Source organism: Diceros bicornis, chromosome 3, assembly GCF_020826845.1.
Source record: "Diceros bicornis minor isolate mBicDic1 chromosome 3, mDicBic1.mat.cur, whole genome shotgun sequence".
Lineage (NCBI taxonomy): Eukaryota > Metazoa > Chordata > Mammalia > Perissodactyla > Rhinocerotidae > Diceros > Diceros bicornis.
In genome coordinates, this window is record NC_080742.1 from 38,582,432 (window position 1) to 38,607,000 (window position 24,569).

Below are 24,569 nucleotides of genomic sequence, written 5' to 3' on the forward strand. Positions count from 1 at the left end.
GAAAAGTCTGGCATGTGAAAAAAATAGTGTACATTTATAATTCAAGACATACATAGAAAATAAATATAGCCAATGCAAAATAGCTTATTTAAAACATTGAAAATGAAGTGACAGTCATCAAATTTCAATCTACAGTCACGCACTGTATAACGACGTTTCAGTCAACAATGTACCGCATATATGATGGTGGTCCCATAAGATTATAATACAGCTGGAAAATTCCTGTTGCCTAGTGATGTCATAGCCATCATCACTTCATAGCGCAATGCATTACTCACGTGTTTGTGGTGATGCTGGTGTAAACAAACCTACTGCGCTGCCAGTCATATAAAAGTACAGCACATACAATTACGTAGAGAACATAATACTTGATAATGAAAATAAATGACTATGTTACTGGTTTATGTATTTACTATGCTATAAGGCTATACCATCTAGGTTTGTGTAAGTACACTATACAACGTTAAGTACAATGATGAATCGCCTAATGATGCATTTCCCAGAACATAATCCCTGTTAAGTGATGCATGACTATATACTGAATTGATATTATAAAGACTGCAGTTATTCTCAGATTACTCTAAGCAATTCCCAATGAAAATTCCAGCGATATTTTTTCCTGGAGTTTGAAAAAGTGACTCTAAAGTTTACGTTGAAGAATAAAAGTCCAACAACAGCCAAGTCTGGAAGAAGTGTAGCAATGAGGCCAAATTATGTTTTAAAAGAAACATTTTTTTTAAAGTTTAATAATAACACTGATACTCATGCAGGAATCAACAATAATATTAGTGAAATAGAATGAAGAGCCTAAGTAAGACTCTGTGTACCTAAGAATTTGGTCTGTACTAAAGGCATCACCACGTTTGTTGGAAATGAAAGGATGAATATTTTTGAGATATTAAAAGATACTTCCTTAGAGTCTGCATTAACAGAAAATAAATTCCACATAAATGTAACAGTTAAATGTAAAATCAAGTGCTCGCTTCAGCAGCACATATACTAAAATTGGAACGATACAGAGAAGATTAGCATGGCCCCTGCGTAAGGACCTTATGACACGCAAATTCGTGAAGCGTTCCATATTTTTCATGATGTAATCTATGCAGAAATAGAAGTACAATGATGTATACCTGAAATTTTTACAATGTCATAAACCAATGTTACTGCAATAAACAAAAAATTTAAAAAAAAAAATGTAAAATCAATACTAAACAATAACAGCATTAGGAGAAATATTTAACAATCATTATAGACAGTGAGAAATGACTTTCTAAATATGAAAATAATGAATTATTACACAAAGAAGAAAAATCAAACATATTTGAATGCATCAGACTTTGAATTTGTACATGGTAAAATTTAAAAAATATATTAAGAAGAAAAATTGCATATACAGCGGTTAATAAAAAGCCATTATTTATGATATGAAAAAAAATAACCCACAGAGAATAATGAACAAATGGCATGAAGAGACCATTCACAAAAATGCACACACGGACACAAGTAAATGGCCAGAAATTATAAAGAATCCAATTTACCTAATAATCTGCAAATTAAAATAATATACTGTTTCAACAATAAAATTACCCAAACTTAAATAATAATAATCAGTATTGGGGCAAGTATTTGGTGAAAGTGGCCCTCACATACTGCTAGCAGGAGCATAAATTAGAACAATAATTTGTACAACAATTGGTTAAGAATCATACAATTAGCCTTGCCTTGCCTTTATGCCAGTAAATCTCTATCTAGAAATTATTCTAAGAAAATAAACATATAAGACTTAAGTAAAAGATTGTTTACTGCACTATTATTTGTAATAAAAAATGGAATAAACACATCCATTAAGATGGCTATTATTTTTTTAAAAAACTAAAATAACAAGTGTTGGCAAGGATGTGGAGAAATTGGAATCCTTGTGTGCTGTTGATAAGAATGTAAAATGGTACAAGCTTGTGAAAAACAGTAGAGTTTACTCAAAAAAATAAAAATAGGATTACCATATGATTCACCAATTCCAGTTCTGGGTATATATCCCAAAGAATTGAAATCAGTGTAAATACGCTGGACAAAGGGATGATTCACATCCCAGGTGGGACCGAGGGGAACGATGTAAGATTTCATCACACTACTAAGAATGGCACACAATTTAAAACTCATGAGTTTTTTATTTCTGGAATTTTACATTTAATATTTTCGAATCAGTTGACTGCAGGTAACTGAAACTACGAAAACAAAACTGTGGATAAGCGGGGACCACTGTACCTAGAATAGTCAAGTTCATAGAGACAGACAGTAGAACGGTAATTTTCAGGGCCCGAGGGGAGGAGGGAATGGGAAGTTATTGTTTAATGGGTACAGAGTTTCAGTTTTGCAAGATGAAAAGTACTCTGAAGATGGATGATGGTGCTGGTTCACAACAATGTGAACACACTTATTGCCACAGAAATGTACACTTAAAAATGGTGAAAATGATAAATTTTGTTATGCATATTTTACCACAATTTTAAAAAATAAAAAAGGACTCCAACAAAATGTTCCATAGATTAATTAAAAATACGAACATTCAAATTATAGTTACCTATTTTCTAAATTTTCTCAAAAATATGCCCTCACTACTGTAATTAAAAAGGTACATTTGGTAAGTAAAAGAAACGAGATCTGGTATTCTTTTAAAAGGTTAGTTTTTAGTAGAGTAGTCTTCCTTTGTAGACCTCTTCTGAGGGTGAGGCAGATGTTTCCTAAGACATGATTGGCCCAAGGGAGTTGCAATTTCAATGAAGCAAACTGAAAATGATTCTCTGGATAGCTTCTATCGGGGGAAAAAAAAATTGCCTCTTTCCAGACCACCAAAGATCTGAAACATGAAAGTTAGGGCATATGTTTCATTTTCTCCTCCAGGGCAGTTAACAAATTTGTAGAAGAAGCTGTTCTAACCTCACATATGAAATTTTGCCCCAGAGACTGAATCTGCATATGAAAAATGAGTCCAATAATGGAACACATCAAGCTGCTGTGACTACAATGCCTGGAAGGAAAATGTTGAAGGCTTTATAATTTTTCAGAATTCCCTAGAGAGAAAAAAAAAAAAAAGCCCTCCCTTTATTATCTGGTCACTATTCACAACCTTATTTGCTAACAGAAAGGGTGGTCCACTATAGTCAGATCTCATTTTCTGTTTTATGACTTTATATAGAAGCTACTTGAAATGCATATTATGGGGGATGAAGCAATACATCATGTTTCTCTCTTTTGGATTCTTCTGTTTTAACATTTGCTATGTTTTGTAAAACTTGGGATTTTATCTTTCCATTCGTCATACTCGATTTGAAAATTTTTTAAAAATCAGCTTTTGAAAATGTAGACATTATAACTGCGTATTGAATGAACTGATGGAACATTATAGAAGTGTTCTAAAAGAGCCAAAGACACGTTCTGACAATCAATAAAATCATTTTCATATAAAAGTGCTAACGCTGAAGAGCTTGAAAGTATTCCGAGTTGTTTACAATTATGAAGTGCCAATTATTAGTGGTTCTTTCTTATCAAGCCCAGTTTAAATTTAAGGCATTGCAGCCATCAGTGGCACCACTATTAGCTTTTGAAACATTGCTATAGATTTTGCAGTTGATTTAACATGGGGAAGTTTAACCATCCTACATTTGTTCATTTAGGCATTCATTCTGCATATATTCTCAATTGTTATAAAAACATTAAAAAATATAATTTATCATTTTCGAGAACAGAACGGAAAGTGATGCTTATTTTGCATGACAGCAAATCACGAGAGATAATGTGTAAGAGAAATGTAAAAAGTAATACAAATTGCTCAGCTCAATTTCTGAAAAGCCCATTTCTCTTACAGGATGCAAACTTATAGTTGTTTCAACCATCAGAAGGGAACATTTGGTGCCATTTGATAACATTTTCAAGAGACTCACTACACTTTTTTTTCACGAAGAGACCAAAATTCAATAAAGATAATGCTCACATGTCCAACAGCACAGGGGATATTAGAGCCAATAGACCCAATAAACTGACAGGAAAGCCCATCATTCTGCCATAACAATGTAACAAAAGCCATGTTTCAAATGTAAATTAAATTCACACCTACACACACACTTTACCTTGTAGCCTTGAACCAATTGTGGCCAGCATCTACAGCATAGTGTATTTTAACATGATTCGGAGGCTCTACCTATGTGGGCAAGTCATCCCCCTTACCAGGTCTTAGAGGAGGGAAAGGAGAAGATGATTCCTAGGTCTTACCTATTTGTGTGTCTTCTAAATTTCCAATGTTCATCTAGGATAAAAAGTCCAATTATAGAATTCCCTACCACTTAAAGCCCATGGATGTAAGGAAGGAATTAGTTAAGACAAATTCAACAAATCTATATTAAATTAATAACGTGTAACAGGAATAAAATAACTGGTATGAGAATCGTGCCTTGGCTCCCTTTTGAACTTGGTATATTTTTTCTATTATAATGCTGAATACGTCACACTATGGAAGCTGTTAAAATTGCACTTGGTTCTACAGCAAGAAAACCCTTCTCTGTGTAGGAGATACATTAACAGACTTGGGGTGTCAGTTTCTAGATGGAGCTTTGGAAAAGATAATCTACTAAGTAGATTCCTGTTCCTAAACGATAAAAACATCCTCCTCATATTGTAACACTTTGTTCAAAAATGAAGCCATTCATTATCCCTCACTAGATAATGCTTTAGTTATGACAAACCAAGTTGTGACACTTATTTAATGGGTATCTATATTTTCATATCTATTTTTTAAAGAATTGTACTTGGTTAATAGCAGCAACAAAATAAAGCTCAATATATTGAGTCTCTAATTTTTGAGGAGATCAAACTAAATGGAAACAGAAAAGAAGATGGGAGAGTAGGGCAAGAAGAGAAGAGTAAGTTTCTTTTAGAAAATTCACCAGCTTAGAAATAAAAGTACCTTTAAAAACTGATGAAGCACTTTTAAAATTATGAATAATGATCTCTGAGTATAAACTCATGCCTAGAGGGACAATTAAAAGAAAATAACTGCACACTACATTTTTTTAGAAACTATTTTCATGTGAACAGAAATTGTCACATTAAAATCATATACTGAGAAATATACCACTGATTCGACAAGCTATATATACAAACTGTATAATATCCTTATTAAATTTTTAAACACCATAGAGACTCTGCATTAATAATAATTTACAAAGCACTTGCACATACATTCTCATTTTGTTCTTATACCAATCCTATGAACAAGACTATTAGCATTCACATATAACAAATGTAAACATAATTAGTATCATTAACTTTTTGACCTAGATGTACTGTAGAGATTTCCTAGGTTATGTCTCTAACAGGTGTGAAAAGTAAGGATAAATGAAATTAAATGATTTGCCAAAGATCAATCTGCTAGTTAGTACCAGAGATAGGGTTGACACCTAATGTGATGTCCTTTTCAGTATACCAAGTTACTTGAATTGTGAAAGAGCATTTACTCCACCAATTCTATAGTGTACTACAAAGAAGTATTTCATCCACCTTTCAGAAATGTCCACTCCTGCTGAATGTTAATGTTCTCTTCTTATCTCTCTCTCTTTCAACTTCATCCACTTTATCCCTATTAGCAGTTAATTCCCAAACAAGATCTCTAATTAGGTGTCCACTCCCATATAACAGATCCAAGTTTCCAGCTGCTTCCTGAATATTTTAATCTCACTTTCTTTGTCTGACATATCAAGGTCATGAGGATCAAAACTAGATTCATTCAAAAGTACTCTTTACCTGTGTTTTTTTCTTACTTAAGGTCATGTTCTTTCTATAAGCAGAGGCAAAAGTTCTCAGAACGATCTGCAGTTAATGCCTCTAATTTAAATCCCAAGCTTATTTATTCAACCTCACATCTTCCCATTCTTCTCTCACCACTCAATGTTTATTTCTGCTTCTACAGGCCTGGTCCTCATCCTCCTTTGAATGAATCGTTATATTAACTTGTTTATTGATTTCTCTATTTCTAGTCTCTTTCCTTTTCAAGTCATCAATCAATGGGTTGCAGAATTAATATAAAACACAACTAAATAATTTATGAACATATTCTGTGACATATAGAAAGAAGTAAAAACTTGGGCTAATTGTAGTAAAATATTTTATCAAATATATCAGCAGTGTAGAGACCAGAATCACAGACGCTCCCAATGATCTATACCTCCTGGTTTCTGTGTCTTGTGTAGTTTCCTCCCACACTGAATAAGGCTGACCTATGTAACTAATCAAATATTCTGGAAATGACAGTTTTTGACTTCTGTGGCTAGGTCATGAAAAATATTTTGGTTTATGCCTTGCTCTCTCTTAGCTCACTAGTTCTGGTAGAAGCCAGCTGCCATGCTTTGAGGACACTCAAGCAGCCCTATATAGAGGTCCGTGCGGCAAGACACTGAGGTCTCCAGGCAACAGCCAGATCTGACTTGCTGGGCATGTGAGTGAGCCACCCTGAAACTGGATTCTCTAGTGCCAGTCAAGCCTTCAGATGACTGTAGCTCCACCCAACATCTTGACTGCAATCTCATGAGAGATCCTATGCCAGAATCATCCTGTTAATCCATTCCCCAGATTCCTGACCCACAGAAACTGTGTGAAATAAGTGTTTATTTTTTTAAGCCACTGTTTTAGAGTATTTTTTTACATAGCAATGGATAATTAACACAATGAGAGCTTTAATTTTATGGAGAGCATTATATAGCAATAAAATATCCTGGATAGAGAATCAAAACATGGGTTCTAGGTATGAGAGAGCCGAAGAATATTCTGTATAAAGCACTCTACAAGGTCAGGAGATAGAGAAAGGGAAGGTCATGCTGCAACCTGTTCTCCCATGTAGAAATCCAATTTACACCTTTCCCCAGAATCCATTTTATCCCATACATGGTTCATGTGTTTGCTACAAATGAAAAAGATCTTATCAAAACCTAGGTTGATCCTAAATTGGAAAGATCTGCCAAGCCACGTGTTTCTCTTACTTGTATGTCGAGTGAACATCTGTTTGAGATACTAACAAATAAACAACAAAAGGTAACAGTAGGATTTGGCTTTATACTGAGAACACCACAATTCTTCTTCCCTATTTTGAAATCTAGTTATTGAAGGTTTCTATCTCCAAAAATTTACTGCAAAATTATATCTGAATATTTTAAGTAGCTGTAAATTAAAAGAAAAATGCGCAAATTCTTCTAACATATAAACCAGGGTTTCCCAAGCTCTACTCTACACATTCTTTGTTGCAGGGAGCTTTCCTCTGCATCACGAGATGCTTAGCAACATCCTTGGCCTTGACCAGCCAGACGCCAGTGCCACCATTCTCTCCTCTGCTCCAAGTATGATGATAAAAAGTGTTTGCAGACGTCGAACAATGTTCCCTGAGGGGCAAAATCACCTTTGGCCACGAACTGTTACAGATACAAAGATAAGGAAAATCCAGAACCTTCAGTTTGGATTTTCTGATTAGAGTCTGATGCCATCTGCCATGGTTATAATGATCTGCCAGATTGCCATAAATGATCAGCCCGATGTTAGGATTCAACAGGAAAAAATATTTTTAGAGATGGGTCTGTGATGTCTTTATTGCAGAACACAAAGAAAGCTTTTAATTAAACACACACACACACACACACACACACACGCACACACACTCTGGAAAAAGCAGTCAATCATTCTCAGAACCTCTAGTAGTTGGCCAAATGAACTGCAAACTTACATTTAGGAAAGAAGAAAAGCAATGACCATTAAGTATCAGAGATGACAGAAATCACAACCTAAAGTCTGTTTCATTGAAATTTTCAAACTTGAGTGAATAGTAATCATCTAAATTAACCAAAGGTCTTGACTAAATTGAGGCCAGAAACTGCTTTAATAGTGGCTTTAAAAGACAAACATAAATGTAGAATAAAAAACAATTATGTCTGTGATTCTCTCCTACTTTCTGCCATGAAATGCTTTGCTGTGGCATCCATGGCTATAAAAAGCGGGGGGAATGACTGCTGCAGTATTAGGGACTTCTTTGCAATGTTACAAGGTTTTTTTGGAATACTTTTCTATAATGAATGCCCACATTCTGTAAGTTTTTCCACTTTACTGGAATGACTAGTGAATATCTATTTTATTGGAATCTTGATCACGAAAACAGAAAATCTATGCACTTTTTGTTTTAGTTATGGTTCCTGCAGAAGCAAACTCCAATATAATGACTTGAGTGTGCACAATTTATTTTCTGGTAAAGGAAACATTGTAGAAACAGAAGGAGACAGCCAATGAAGGGTGCAAAGTTAAATTGGCTATCACTGAAAGCAACTGAAGCTTAATCTCATCAGGGAAACTTTGAGAGCCAATATAGAATTAATGACTCACAGTCATCCCACTGAGGAGCAAGGGAGCTGGGGTATTTATACAACAACCCTCATCGACCATTGTTTGAGAGCTCCTGCCAGGAACGTTAATTTCCTAGCATTTTTGGCCTCTTCCACAGGCAGGAAAAGCAGACTTTAGTGGCCAGAGAAAGCTCTCAGACAAATAAATACAGATTTGGGCAGTTAGAAGTCAACTAACTAATGAGTTAGAGAGGATCAAGCTGGAGCAATGGCTGCAGCTGCTATATTACAATTTCTATAAAACAACAAACATAATAGTCCAGAAATGTCAAAGCAACATTGCCTTCTTAGATATACTCTATAGTGACAAAGAGGAAATATTTGTCTCCCCATGTCAAAAATGCAATAAAAATGTTCTTCTTTTAGGAGAATTCAAATGAAATTTAAAAATGCAAAAAGAATTCCCCTTTGGCTCATCAGTTAATTAATACAGGCCATAACTACCCACTTATTATCTGTTCATTTTTTATAACATGTATTAGTTTCTTTAAAGATAAGGAAGTTTAAAAATAATCCCTGTTGACTGCAAAATTAACAAATTTAAATTGCAAAGAAAGTTACAAAATAAAAGTGAATACCTTCTCCTCTGAAACCAGGCTCTCTTCCTAATCTTGCTAAAGAGAATTATTGTTAATATTTGCTTGTGATTACTGCCAGAAACCCATATATGTGTATTTTTTTATTCTGACTGAGATTTTTTGTTAAAGCTCCTTGAATCTTAAGAGGTAGATCTTTCATCAATTCTGGAAAATTCTCAACCAATATTTCTTCAAATATTGCTATCTGAAATTCCAATTAGATATATGTTACATCATCTCATTTTTTCTCTCCATGTCCCTCAACTTCTTCCATAATTTCCAACAGTTTTTGCTGCATTAATTTCTTCATCTTCTTTCATTTAACTAATTATTAATCCACATCTAATCTTCTGTTAATTAAGATCCACTGAGTCCTAATTTCAATTATTACTATTTTTAAAAATTTCTTTCCCTTTCAAATATACCTGTTCTTCTTGGAGAGCATCTTTTTCTGTTCTCAGAAGTTTTCATTCCATATTTAATTTTTTAATCATTCTAAACATACTTATTTTATAGACTGTGGCCAATTCCATTCACTGAAATTTGTGGAAGTCTATGTTGATAATGCTGTCTGTAGTTTCTCTTTAGTCTTAGTCATGGGGGACTTTTATGTGTATGTACTGCAATTTTTTTTTTTTTAATTTTTTTGTGTGTGTGTGTGTGTGTGTGTGAGGAAGATCAGCCCTGAGCTAACATCCATGCCAATCCTTCTCTTTTTGCTGAGGAAGACCGGCCCTGAACTAACATCTATTGCCAATCCTCCTCCTTTTTTTCCCTTTCTCTCCCCTAGTAGATCGTTGTATGTCATAAGTGCACATCCTTCTAGCTGCTGTACATGGGACGCCACCTCAGCATGGCCAGATAACTCCTGCATCAGTGTGCACCCGGGATCCGAAACCAGGCTGCCAGTAGCAGAGCATGTGCACTTAACCACTAAGCCACGGGGCTGGCCCCTGTGTACTGCAATTTTAGACTGTGATCATATATTCAGGCTATAGGAATACTGTAAATTCTGGGTTTGTGGTAGCTTTTACCACGTATCCTAAGGGATTCAAATGGGACTGCTGTAAATTAATTTCTCACTTTGTTAGGTAGTACAATTTTGAACTTCAAGCATATGAGATGGAGACCTATAATTATAACACTCTCTATGAGGGGTGTAGCTCTTCGCACGTCTGAGCTTTAAGTGGGAGGTCTCAATTCCAACTGCCTACTTCTCCCATTTCCATAGCCTTTTCTTTTGTCCTCAGCTTTTTACAAAAATCTAGATTCCCTGATTACTATATTTGTAAACACTCCAAGTCAGCCTTGGCTTCACTGTAGAGTTAATGGCTCTGAATTTCAGTCTCATTTTATTTTTGTCCCTTCAAATTTCCTTTCCATTCTTGTGAATTCACCCCGACTTTTTAATGTTAGACTATGTTTTATTTAGCATTTACATTTCGTAAAGGGAGGTTTCTCATAATATGTAGTGTTTCATAGAGTGTAAAATATTATATCTTATTTCATCTGCTCATTACCATTTTTACCTGCTCTTAAGCTTTATTGTTAATCCTGTCCCTCAAATATTTCCTATTCCCTTAGCACATTGTGTGTCCCATTATGCTTCTATTTCTTCCATATTCCTGGAATCCATTATTGATTATTAAAATAATGTTCTAATAAGCACTTTGAATTCACTCATATGTATTCTTTATATTTTATACCATATCTTCTTTTCCAATTACAAACATTGAATATATCCTACCCTCAACTGAATTCACATACAGTTGCTATCAGTTTGCCAAGCTTTAATGAAGACAGTAACAGGTTAATCTTTTGTTCTACAAAACGACACTCAAAACTCAAATGGGCTTTTAGGGCTAATTTTTAATCTTTAATTCACCTTTCACTAGATCTTTGAGACAATTCTCTGCTTCCCCCTCAATCTCATTTCCCATTTCAATCTAAAATGATTTCCTTTAAACTGGTTTATCCATTATGGAGTATCTCTTCATATTAACCCATTTCTTTCCCCTTTCTCTCCTTAAAGAATAATTTCACTTATTATTTCCTTTTCTTTTGAATCTTCAATTGTTCCTTTTTCAAATATCCTTCATCCTGTTCTAGAATTTTTTTTTTTTTTTTTAATTTTTATACTCACTCCTTTCCCAGCACTACACTGTGGCAGATACTGGACCAACCACACAAAAGTCATCATTAACCCTATTCTCTCTTACCTTCCTCTCTAGTAGAGATAAGCAAACCCAATTACTCAATTATGCATCCTCCCTTACAGTCATGAATAGCCATGCTATGTGGTTGTGGCCAAATAAATGTAGCTAGAAAACCCTGGGAGAGAGATTCCCTCATTAAAAAGAAAGGTAAAGACTTGCCAGGAGAAATAACTTTTCTCTCTTTGCCCCCCCAACTCTTCCTGCCTAGAATGTGGTTGTTAAGTCTAGAGGTGCAGCAGCTATCTTGCAACAATAAGCCATGACCTTACCAAAAAAATGCTAAGAAAGGTGAAGTAGAAGAGCAGAAAGCACCTGGGACCTTGATACATTTTTCAGCCACAGAACTCTCTGGATGCCTCACTCCAGTGTTCTTGCTAATGGAATAATAAACTATCATTTACAAACAAAGACTACTGTAGTTTGATTTTTGTTACTTATAAACCAATATGATATTAATGGATACCTTTCTTTAATCTCTCCCTCCCCCCACACCCACCCGACAAAAACTAAAACATTAAACTATATACGTTTGCTATCCCTGTTTTGTAACCAACCATTCATACAAAGCAGTGGTCAAAAACTGGTGGCCCTTAGGCCCTTAGGACATATTAATACCAAGAGCTACTGTGCTTGGCTCTAAATAGTTTACAGAAATTTTAAATTAATTACCAACACTTAAGCATTAGAAAATGCTGGCTTATTTGGATTTCTGTGTTCATCAAAACATACAAAGATGAGGGAACATTGGACTGATGCATACTTCCTGAAAGCAACACAGTTGAAGTTGTATAATGGCCGCTTTTGAAATTGAGGCAAACAATACAATGCAGAAAAGACAGTCTTTTCAACAAATGGTGCTAGATAGCCACAGGCAAAAACAAACAAACAAACAAAAGAATCTAGACACAGATCGCACACCCTTCACAAAAATTAACTCAAAATGGATCGTAGTCTAAACGTAAAACATAAAACTACAAAACTCCTAGAAAATAACATAGGAGAAAATCTGGATGACCTTGGGTATAGTGATGACTTTTTAGATACAACATCAAAGGTACAATTCACGAAAGAAACCATTGATAATCTGGACTTCATTTCCTTTAGCAGAAAAATGTCTGCTAAAGAGAATTAGAGAATTAGAATATGAACCACAGACAGGGAGAAAATATTTTCAAAAGACAGCTGATAAAGGACTGTTATTCAAAATATGCAAATAACTCGTAAAACTCAGCAATAAGAAAACAAATAACCTGATTAAAAAATGGGCCAAAGATCTTAATAGACACCTCACCAAAGAAGATATACAAATGGCAAATAAGCATATGAAAAGATGCTCCACATCACATGTCATTAGGAAATTGCAAATTTCAACAACGAGATACCATTACACACCTATTTGAATGGTTAACATCCAAAACACTGACAATATCAAATGCTATCGAGAATGTGGAACAACACTAACTCTCATTCATTGCTGATGGGAATGCAAAAAGGTACAGCCACTTTGGAAGACAGTTTGGCAATTTCTTATCAAACTAAACAAACTTTTACCATATGATCCAGCAATCACACTCCTTAGTACTTATCCAAAAGAGTTGAAAACTTAGGTCCACACAGAAAACTGCACACAGATGTTTATAACAGCTTTATTCATAATTGCCAAAACTTGGAAATGACCAAGATGTCCTTCAGTAGGTGAATGGATAAATAAAATGTGGTACACCCAGGGCCTGCCCCGTGGCCTAGTAGTTAAAGTTCTGCGCACCTCACTTTGGTGGCCCAGGTTCATGGATTAGGATCCCAGGCGCGGACCTACTCCACTCACCAGTCATGAGTGAGTGGCTGTGGAAGTGTCCCACATATAAAAAAAATAGAGGAAGAGTGGCACAGGTGTTAGCTTAGGGCTAATCTTTCCCAAGCGAAAAAAGAGGAGGACTGGCAACAGACATTAACTCAGGTCGAATCTTCCTCAGCAGAAAAAAAAAAAAAATGTGGTACAACCAGACAATGGAATATTATTCAGTGTTAAAAAGAAATGCGCTATTGGGGCTGGCCTGGTGGCGCAGTGGTTAAGTTCACGCATTCCACTTTGGCAGCCTGGCGTTCACCAGTTTGGATCCTGGTGTGGACCTACTCACCGCTCATCAAGCCATGCTGAGGTGGCGTCCCACATAGAAGAGCTACAACTCTACAACTATGATACACAACTACATACTGGGGCTTTGGGGAGAAAAAAGAAAGAGGAAGATTGGCAACAGATGTTAGCACAGGGCCAATCTTCCTCAAAAAAAAAAAAAAACAAAGAAAAAGAAATGAGCTACCAAGCCATAAAAAGACATGGAGAAAATTTAAATGCACACTACTGAATGAAAGAAGCCAATCTGAAAAGGCTACATACTGCATGATTCCAAGTATTTGACATTCTGGAAAAGTCAAAACTATGGAGACAGTAAAATTATCAGTGGTTGCCACGTGTTAGGTGGGAGGGAAGGATGAACAGGATGGGTCAATGTAGGTTCATCAGTTTTAACAAATCTACCACTCTGGTGTGGGATACTGATAGTAGGGGAGGCTGTGCGTTGGTGAATGCAAAGGATATATGTGAACTCTCTGTACTATCCACTCAGTTTTGCTGTGAACCTAAAACTGCCCTAAAAAATAAAGTCTATGAAAAAAAAGTAAGATGCGCACTCTCCTCCTGGTTGTTACCATCCTTACCGGGTCAGCTTGTTTCATTTACATCCCATGCCTGCCCTTCACAGGTATTTACCACTTGCAGGCTGGATTCTGCCCTCACTGATGAACTACAACTACTCTAGATAGTTATCAGCGAACCTATCTGTAACCCTAACGGCCTTTTCTTAACTCTCAATCTCCTCAATTTCTTTAGGAGCATCGTCACTCCTGACCACGCCTTCCTTCTGTGATGTACTCTCTCCTCCTCAGTCTTCTCTAATGCTGTATTCTCCACGTTCTCTTCCTTCTTCTCCAGTTTCTGTTCTCCCTTGCTCCAAAGATGTTGCCCTAAGATCTTTCATCTTCTTTTCTTTCTTTATTCACTCTCCATCTTCTGGATTAAAGAATGACTCAAAGTGGAACGGCGTTTCCATACTCATAAATTGCATTCTCACTACTCAAGAAATAGCTTACTCATCTTTCCAAACACACCCACTCTCAAGCACCAGTTCCAGATTTCCAATGCCTGCTCAAATGTCCAACTGAATGTCCTGCCATCATTGCAAAGCCATTACATCCAAAACCAACTCATCATCTTCCCTACAAAGTAGGTTTTTCTGTTTTCCCTCTCTCTCTTAATGACACCACAATCCTACAATTCTTTAATCAACCTTTGAATAATCTTCCACATCTAATCCTTCCCAATCATTTCTATAAACCCACCAAACTTATGTCACTAATATCTCTTGCCTGTATTACTGCAATCATGATGCAGCCATCTTTAGTCTTCTCCTTCCACTGTTCTTTCTTGGTGATTATGCTATGTTAATCTTAAAACACAAATTTGATGTTGTTACTCTCCTCTTGAAATACTCGACTGTTTTCCCACTGCCTAATCTTCTATTTCATATATTCTTCTTTCATATGTCTGGCCCAGTTCCACCTGACCAGATTTATATTTCTACGGTATTCAGTATTTCCTGTACATGCCCCTCATTTTGTTTCCTGAGAGCCTCTTGGTATTATTCATTGCTGGGAAAATGTTTTCCCTTCAGCTTCTACACAAGCTGTGTATGCCCATACTATTCATGGTCTAGAATATCTTTTAAAATTTTTAACAATTATTTGAGTACAGACAATGAGACGCTCTTTCCTGGACATTGGCAGAGAGGGCACTTAGTGTGGAGACTTTCTGGAGTGTAGTATGGAGTTCTGGATAAACTCACAGGCTCTGGAGTCACGCTGCCTTTATTCAAATCTCAGATCCACCACTCACTTGGGTGAGTTTTTAAATCATTCTGTGACTCGATTTCATTATCTGTAAAATAGGGATAATATTATAACCAACCACTGATGTTGTTCTGAAGACCAAATGAGTTAATACTTAGCACTGAGTAGGAACAGACTAAGTATCAGAAAATAATAAGTTGTCAATAAAAGTTAGCTGCTACTATTACTAAGGTCTAGTGAAACTGGAGAGATATCAGACAAGAAGCAAGAAGTTGCATAAATACAATTATTTTCAAATAGCAGTAAGTGCTATGAGGAATATTAAACTGAGTGATGTGATAGATAGCAATTCAGGGTGAGGAGACAGTTTGGATGGTCAGGGAAAACCTTTCTGAACAGGTCACATTGGAGCACTGACCTGAATTATCAAATGCACCCAGTTCCCCACAGATCCAAAGGCATGGCTTTCTAAATAGAGAAAATAGCAAAGTACAAATGCCCAAAGTGGTGTGTTTGAATAACATAAAGGCCAGTGTGTCCGGAACTTTGTTGAGCAAAGGAGAAAGAGACAAGAGATTAGATCAGAAAGATGGACAACTAACCAATCACGTACGGCATTACAGGCCACTGTAAGGGGTTGCACTTTTATTCTAAGGAAAAAGAGAAGCCCTCGGAGGATTTTAAGCAAGGCACGCATGATCACTCTGACTGCTATGTGGAGGGCATGAATGGAAGAGGGAAGAGCAGTCAGGAAGCCACTGCAGTCCACCAGACAAGAGAAGATGATGCCTCTCGCCTTCTTTTCCACGTAGATAAACCTTGGTCTTTTAAGAACCAACTCAAAAAATATCTTTGTTTTAGAGACTCTCCTGATCCTCCTTTAAACTGCCATTTATCTGTACTTTCCTTATGGTTCTTGGTGTATAATTATTCACATCATGTGTGCACTTCTTCCTAAGTATCCTATAAGCTCCTTGTGGGCAGGATTTATGTGATATGGACTTCAGGGTCTGCAATTTTGTGTCATAAATATTTGCTGGGGAAAGTAATTTTGTATACTAGAATTAAATATTAAAATGTTATAAAATATTAATAATAAAATTTTTGCCCTGCATTGATATTTTTCTTCAATATTTATTTGAAAATTAAATCTTATGGAGATACAAATGAGATGAGGCAGGGAGACACAAAATGTGTATTGAGATAGAGATTATAAGTTAAGTAAAGATACTCACTTTTTGAAGTCTAAAAGGAGTAAATTAAATATTTATTGACTTCTCAGAGTCAAAATAAAAGCACACTGATGGAGCTAAAAGTGCTGAGTGTTTTATAATGAAGGCAACCAAATTGTTCGGGGTTGAAAATCAAATTAAGTAGCTCAAATACTGCTATACTGTACCAAAAATAAAACAGAAGAGGGATGGTGCTGACTGTCATATAAGATAACTAATATTGTTGAGAAAATAATTACACACTTTATTTAAAGGAACTGAGCTGTAAACTGACATCCTCTGATTGGCAACATTTACACAGAATGAACAGTAAGAGCGATTGTCGCAATATTTATAAAAGAGCACCCAGTTCTTTCCTTTGCAATAGAATGGTTTCATACTCAAGCCCTTCAAATTCTTATATGTTGGTTCACTAAATGTTTTAGCACAACAGGCAGGATTAAAGCTTATAAAATAAGATCTTACTAATGACATATAAAAGGAGCATTTCTGTGTGAGGAAATTAAAAACTACATTAAGAAGATGGGTTTTTTTATACTTAAAATTTTCCTATAATTATTAAAATTTTTGCTGAAGAATATTAGGATGACAAATACTGATAAATATACGATGTATTTAATATTCTAGAAAAGCTTTTACCATATGATTTTTATTTAAAAAATTTAAGATTTGATTGTACATATATACATATATGTAAATGCCACACATATATATTATTATAAAATTTATAAAAATAAAATACATATAAAGACTAGTAGACAGTCATTCTGACAAGTTAGTGAGACACAATATACAAAAAAGAAAATTTAAAATAAACATTTTTTTTCACTTGGTTGATTACTCACACACCTCTTCCTGCCTTCATGATTTTCTTAAGGAACAAAACTCGTTTTCTATATTCTATTATAATCTGCAGTCATGGTTATAATATTATGAAGAATGAAAAATATACTGAAGAAGGTTGGAAGTCAAGCCTTGTATAATTTTCTTATCTACTACAAATTTATAAGATTAAAAATAAAAGAAAATTACATTTAAAACTTTTATTTCTATGGACAATTTTAATACTATGTAGTTAACTGGCCTTCTAGGGCACAGATTAGTCAATATATACATATTTTGAGACTGCCTAAAATCTTGAAGTTTGCATGTCTCAGCAGCTAGCTCTGCAGGGCCTGTTCTGATTATCACCCAGAGCCCTCCATCCAACTTACTTGGCAACTGGTATTTGTTATCTGTTATTATAGATAGCTATGGAAATTTTGTTGGACTGCTTCTCTTTCATATTGATAAACATGTTATTCTCCCCATGCCATTGTCTCCTCTTCCTAGGAAATTTTGGAGGATAAGTGGTAAGATCAGATATGTCTACCCTCTGTTAAGATTAGGGAAAAGTTGTAGTTTCTCAAAGTCAAGTTGATTTTGACAGTCGAAGGTTTCCTGTCAACTGTATTAAATAGTGAGGCTTTATCTGCCGATAGGAACAAAAGTTCCATAGAGAAAATTCCTTAGTAAATTATAGCAGCCTAGATATCTACCGTTGTCTTCCTTTTAAGAATATATTTAGACATAAAGAGGGCATAACCTACAAAGTCTAGTTCTTTAAATCTCAAATTTTGGTACTAATGGCTATTTTTCTTTCATAGAAGCAAAAGAAAAATAATTTCTACACTTGAAAGTCACAGGGGGACTGATGAAATGAGTGGAGTATATAGAGTAACAGTGTATTGCACCACTCCCTTCTCTGGATATCTCATCCTGTTCCTGTTGCTGCTCCCTCTTCCTTGCCTACCCCTTGCTTTGGGGCATTTCCTGGTGCTAATCCCAGAGGCGTTTTCCTAATTTTACCCTTGTTTATTGGCGGTCTATCCATTTTATATCTTCACCCAAATGCCCCACAGAAACCTTCAACACCATATGCCTACAAAGTGAACTATTAGTTCCTAGTAAAACCACTCTTCTCCGGTGCATTTCCTACCATAAACGCAGTCACCCAGACTAGAATCCTTGGAACCGTCTTTTCCCCTCCCTCCATTTCACTCTTTCCACCTTATCTGACATTGTAATTACTCTCTAAACATCACTCTACCACCTCCCCATCATTATTGCTTGACTGTCAGAAGTTTCTTACCCTTTCTGCCTTGGATTATTCTGAGATATAACTGATCATTCTGCTGATAATGGAAAAGCTTTTCAACTTTACAACAGAGCTTTTCCACTGTCAGCAGAGTGATCTGCTTGCCCTAAAACATAAATCTGAATGACATTTTCCTGTGGAAAAGTCCCTAATGGCTGCCTATTGCAAACTACTCTTCATGGTATACGAGTCCTTAATAATCTGACTCCTAACTCCAAGCTCTATCTTCCTGAGTTTATTACCAACTCCGCTCTCCCGCAATACATCTGTAGCAAGCCTTATAGTGGGGACAATCTAATCAGAGCTTCACCATACAAGGCAATGTACTCGAACACAAATTCCAGAAGCATATCTGAATACACTAGCCAAGATTATTCATTCAGCATGGAGTAAGTGTGATAGCCCCCAACTGTATCCAGTGAGGAAGCTGTAATTTCAATAAAAGGTAAGGGAAGCTCTTAGAGAGGGGAAAGGGTGGGCAGCCAAAAGCAAACACAACAAAACAAAATTAAAAAAAAAAAAATTCCACTATACCATATGTCAGTAAACATTTTTTGTAAAGGGCCAGATAGTAAACAGTTTAGGGTTTTCAGGCCACACAGTCTGTTGTGACTATTCACTTCTCCATTGCAGTGCAGAGGCAACCACAGACAATATGCAAAGGAATGGATATGGCTGAATGTCAATAAAACTTTATTTACAAAAACAGATTGCAGGCAAGATCTGGCCTGAGGATTGTAGTTTTTCAATCCCTGCAATCAATAATAGAACTATGATTTTCAAAGTAAGATACCCATGGATCAATTAGGATTTTGTTGTGTGTTTAATAAGTTAGTGTTGGAAACAGGAAAAAAGTTACATAAAACTGTTCGGTATCTCCAAATGAATAAAAGAATTACACAGTCTGAGCCACAGAAAGGGACAACCACAGGAGAAATTAAGCTAAGAGGATGAGATAGGAAGACAATAAGAAGGAATAAAAAGAGAGATTACGGAGGTAAGAAGTATTTCAAGATGTCAAAATTTATGGCAGAAGTATTATCTACTTTTTAAGCAAAACAAAACAAAACATAATGAACAATGCCAAAACCATCAACCATATGAGAAAAACTGTAAATAATTCTTCCAGTACATAATTGGAAAAACTTACAGCAATGACAAAGAGAGCTATGACATACAGGGACTGCAAAGTGACTTTGAAAGCAATTCCTGCTTCTGAGGAAAAAATTAGAAAAATTTTCACAGAAGTGAAATTTATTTTATTTATTTATTTTTTTGTGAGGTAGATCAGCCCGGAGCTAACATCCGTGCTAATCCTCCTCTTTTTGCTGAGAAAGAATGGCTCTGAGCTAACATCTATTGCCAATCCTCCTCCTTTTTATTTTTCCCCAAAGCCCCAGTAGATAGTTGTATGTCATAGTTGCACATCCTTCTAGTTGCTGTATGTGGGACGGGGCCTCAGCATGGCCAGAGAAGCGGTGCGTCAGTGCGCGCCCGGGATCCGAACCCGGGCTGCCGGTAGCAGAGCGCGCGCACTTAACCACTAAGCCATGGGGCCGGCCCAGAAGTGAAATTTAGACTTAAAAAAAATAAGTAAGAAAAAACTGAAGAATCTGGAAATCGTGATAACAAAATGTACTATATTTTGTCCTTCTAGAATTCTAAACTATGGAAATAGTCTAAAATGAAAAAAATCAAAGATATGTTATTTCAATATCAAAAAATGGAGAAACATAAATGTTAAAAATTGCAAGATAATCAAAAGTGAATATTACGTAGTCATTAAATAAAAGTCATGTGGAAATGCTACACTATACATTTTAAGTTAAAAAAATCAGATATATTGGGCCAGCCCGGTGGCTTAGCGGTTAAGTGCACGTGCTCCGCTACTGGCGGCCCGGCTTCGGATCCCGGGTGTGCACAGAGGCACTGCTTATCCGGCCATGCTGAGGCTGCGTCCCACATGCAGCAATTAGAAGGATGTGCAACTATAACATACAACTATCTACTGGGGCTTCGGGGAAAAAAAGGAGGAGGATTGGCAGTAGATGTTAGCTCAGAGCCGGCCTTCCTTAGCAAAAAGAGGAGGATTAGCATGGATATTAGCTCAGGGCTGATCTTCCTCACAAAAAAAAAAAAAAAAAATCAGATATAAAAATTTTAAAACAGCAAATTCCAACTATTTTTAAAAAACAATGAAAAGACTCATGCTTAATGTTAACCATGTTGCCTTGGACTTCTAACAGATGTTTTCTTCTGCTTCCTTATGTATTTCTTTCTTTTCAAATTTTTTAGGAAGGACAAGTAAAGAACAGAAATAAATGAAAATTAACAAAACGTACAGATGTGTTTTCAATGGTGATCAGATTATCAAATATAAAATGATCTAAGATTTGGGAGAGTTTAGGAAGAAAAACAATGCGTTTTAGATTCCATTTTCAAAAACGTGAAATAATGAGGAAAAAAGACTAGGAGAATTGGAAGAAACAGGAATTTTCAAGTGCATAAAGATTTTGTTAAATTATATTTTCATTTACTTAATTATATTCTAACATACTTCACTTCCATTAAAATCAATAAAACCAAAGAGGGTATAAAATAAAGAAGTTTGTGAGGTCAAGATACATAGGGATACCTCCTATCATTCTTCTTTTTCTTCAATATAAAAATAAAATATACACACTACACATAGGCATAAAAAACAATTTTACTCAGAACCTAAATAATTACAGTCAGTACTTTAGAGCTTAACCAGTCACTTGACAGTGTTTCCCTGCATAATTTAATTGAGACTTTCTTATTAAGTCAAACTGAATAGCATCCTCTTGGCCTAGAATCATATCCATATCAAAACTTCTGCTCAGGAATTAATGCTTATTAGTGATTCAGACCAGACACAAAGAAACGCAGAAATCTCTTCCCTTCTACACATCCACTTCCTTCTCTCCCCTTGCTTCTTTTGTATCAGGCAACACGATATAAGGATTTAATTCAGGTCAATCTCTTACTAATCCCCAGCATGAACGGAAAAGCAGCATTGCTAAGGGGTCTGTACCAGTATTTAAGCTTGCTTAATTTTCCAGTAAGCTTTAATACCATAGCCTAAGACCTAAGAATCAATAATGAGGGGCTCGTTTTCATAAAGTCACTTGAAACATAAGTCACTTTGCCAGTGAGACATTTTTCAATGTCCCTCCCACCCACTCTACTATCATTCAAAAGCACACATGCCATCTTTGGCTTTGTGCGCAAGAAGTTTACTTTTTTAAACTATGCTATAGACACAAATGGAGGAGAAACAAGATTTCATTTTTCTAAGTATCAAGAACAAAGAAATAAATGATACACTTCATAAATACCGTCATTGGTTTTGGAGCTTTTTGTCTCTAGAACAGTTTCAAACATGCCTAACAAGCTGAACGTTGTTATACCTAGAAGTTAGAGGATTTATGGTGCACAGTTGTTTTTTTTTCTTTTTTTTAGTTTTTTTTTGTGTGTGTGTGTGAAGAAGATCGGCCCCAAGCTGCCAATCCTCCTCTTTTTTTGCTGAGGAAGACTGGCCCTGGGCTAACATCCATGCCCATCTTCCTCCACTTTATATGGGACGCTGCCACAGCATGGCCTGACAAGCAGTGCGTTGGTGCGTGCCTGGGATCCGAACCAGCGAACCCCGGGCCGCCACAGCGGAGCACGCGCACTTAACCGCTTGCGCCACCAGGCCGGCCCCTGGTTCACAGTTTTTTAACTAGATTATACTATAATAGAATCTTGCAAGGGATTTTTTGTTTTGTTTTGTTTTTTACCGCAGTGATGCTCAACCTCGAGTTTTGCAAAAATATTAAGGAATTCCAGTATTCTCAAGAAAATTAACTATGCTTTAAATTTTAAAATCATATTTGAAAGTACACATATACACACATGCACATCCACCCACACAAGCGTACACACAACTCATGTTTTTTTAAAGAGGAAAGAAAAAATAATATTAAAACTTCAAGTCACAGTAATATTCTCATAATCCTAAACTCAACCACCACTAGCATTAACAAGCCATTTATGATTTGTCAAAAAATGATGCTATCCTATATATAGGAAATCACAATTAAAGTCATGTTTTACAAATAACAGATGGCTTTCAATTACTTTTCTGGGAATGGCCTGATAAAAAAAAAATTTTAAATCTAACATAATTTGTAGGCTCCATTAATTGTAACACATTTTGTTATTCCATAGGTTTATATTTTAGAAGATTTGCCTGAAATAAGGATAAGTTTACTTGTAATTAAAATATATATCACATTATCATAGAAGAACTTGTATATAATTTACAAATAAATACACCTTTGTTGGAGTGTTCTCTGCTCCCATTCCTTCTGCTTCCTGACCAGGATGTAGACCAAAAAATTTGGAAACAATGGACCAGAGTAAGTGATGAACTGCTGGAATGAGAGGCCCTGGGAAATATGAGATATTTGAGAAGAAGAGAGAGGAGCAAAAAATATGGGATCAAGGAAGACCCAAACGAAGAGTTAGCAAATAACCAAACAAAATTTCAACTTCAAAATTTTATATAAGGTCAACCCATCAACTATTTCCAAATAAAATTTTGATCATTATAAATTGTAATACTAATTATGTTTAAACTGTTTCCTAGAACTGTGCTAGATCATGTGTTTTTGGTACTTCTTTGAAACTAAATCCATCATAATGGTTTTTAAAACAATCATGATACCTAAAAAGATTTCACGACGTAGATGCTAACAAGTATTGATTAGCCTTTATGATCATTTCAGGTGTTATAAGGTTTAAAATGTGCGCTTCATAAGTCTATTGTTTCCATCTATATTTGTATATAACTCTAGACTATAGTCTTTACATTGATTTTCATTCCTACCCTTGTTCCAAAATTTACATTTTGTTTAAAATAATGTTCATTAAATTTTAATATCTGGTAAGAAATGTCCATTCTCCCACTATTCTTTAAAAGCAAGTATATTGAGATTTCTTCTGTATTTACTCTTTCACATGAACTTCAAAATAATTTTGTACAGGTCTCTACAAAAATCCATTGGTATTTTCATTACGATTGCATCACACTTGTATATTAATTTGATAATTATTTTCATTTTTATATTAAGTTTTCCATCTGGAATATGGCATATTTTGCTGTTTGCTCAAGCCTTGCTTTATGGCTTTGAATAGTATATAATCATTTTCTTCATTAGGTCTTGCTTTTTCCTTGTTAAATTTATCCCTAGACATTTGATGTGTTTGCCATTATTGTTAGTTTTGTAAATAATGGGAAACGTACATTTTCCCCCTTTTCTGTTTGCCTAGTTACTTTAAAAATAAATTTTTTTTTTTTAAATTTTATTTATTTATTTTTCCCCCAAAGCCCCAGGAGATAGTTGTATGTCATAGTTGCACATTCTTCTAGTTGCTGTATGTGGGACGCGGCCTCAGCATAGCCGGAGAAGCAGTGCGTCTGTGCGCGCCCGGGATCCGAACCCGGGCCGCCTGCATGGGAGCGCACACACTTAACCGCTAAGCCACAGGGCCAGCCCAAAAATAAATATTAATTTGTGTATATTTATCTTGCATTCCAGCCACTTAGCAAACTTTCTCATTAACATTAGTGTTTTGCCATACTATATTAAGTTTTGTAAATATTCAGTCATAGCATGTGTAATATGGTTTAAAATATACACTAAAATAACGTTGTTGAATTTCCACTCAAGATGTTATTTAAATGTGAATATCAAATTGAATGTACGGCAGAGAATCTTTTCTGATTTTCGTTTTGACTTCTAAGTCTAAAAAAATCTCTCTAAAAGGAACCAACAAATAGATAACATTATTTTAGGCAAACTCTAGTTAGACTCCACAGACAATCTGAAATCCTTCTCACTTGGAAACTGTGCCAATCAAAACAACTCTTTGACTAGTTAAACATTTACATCTCTTACATGATTTTATGTTTACTTTCTTACCTTTTTTCCTCCAGTAGAAACTGAAAACTTTGCTTTTAAATTTAACTGATTCATGTTTCATAATACTGATGTTATTTA

At 35.5% G+C, this 24,569-nt stretch overlaps 1 protein-coding gene and 1 non-coding gene across 2 annotated transcripts in view; one reads left to right on the forward strand and one right to left on the reverse strand.

Moving 5' to 3' along the window:
- Positions 1–24,569, reverse strand: part of THSD7A (thrombospondin type 1 domain containing 7A) — a 675,175-nt gene that overhangs the window by 358,166 nt on the left and 292,440 nt on the right. The gene's annotated exons all lie outside the window — the stretch shown is intronic.
- On the forward strand, positions 976–1,087 carry LOC131400678 (U6 spliceosomal RNA). Its single transcript, XR_009217400.1, has one exon. It is a non-coding gene; the product is annotated as a U6 spliceosomal RNA (small nuclear RNA).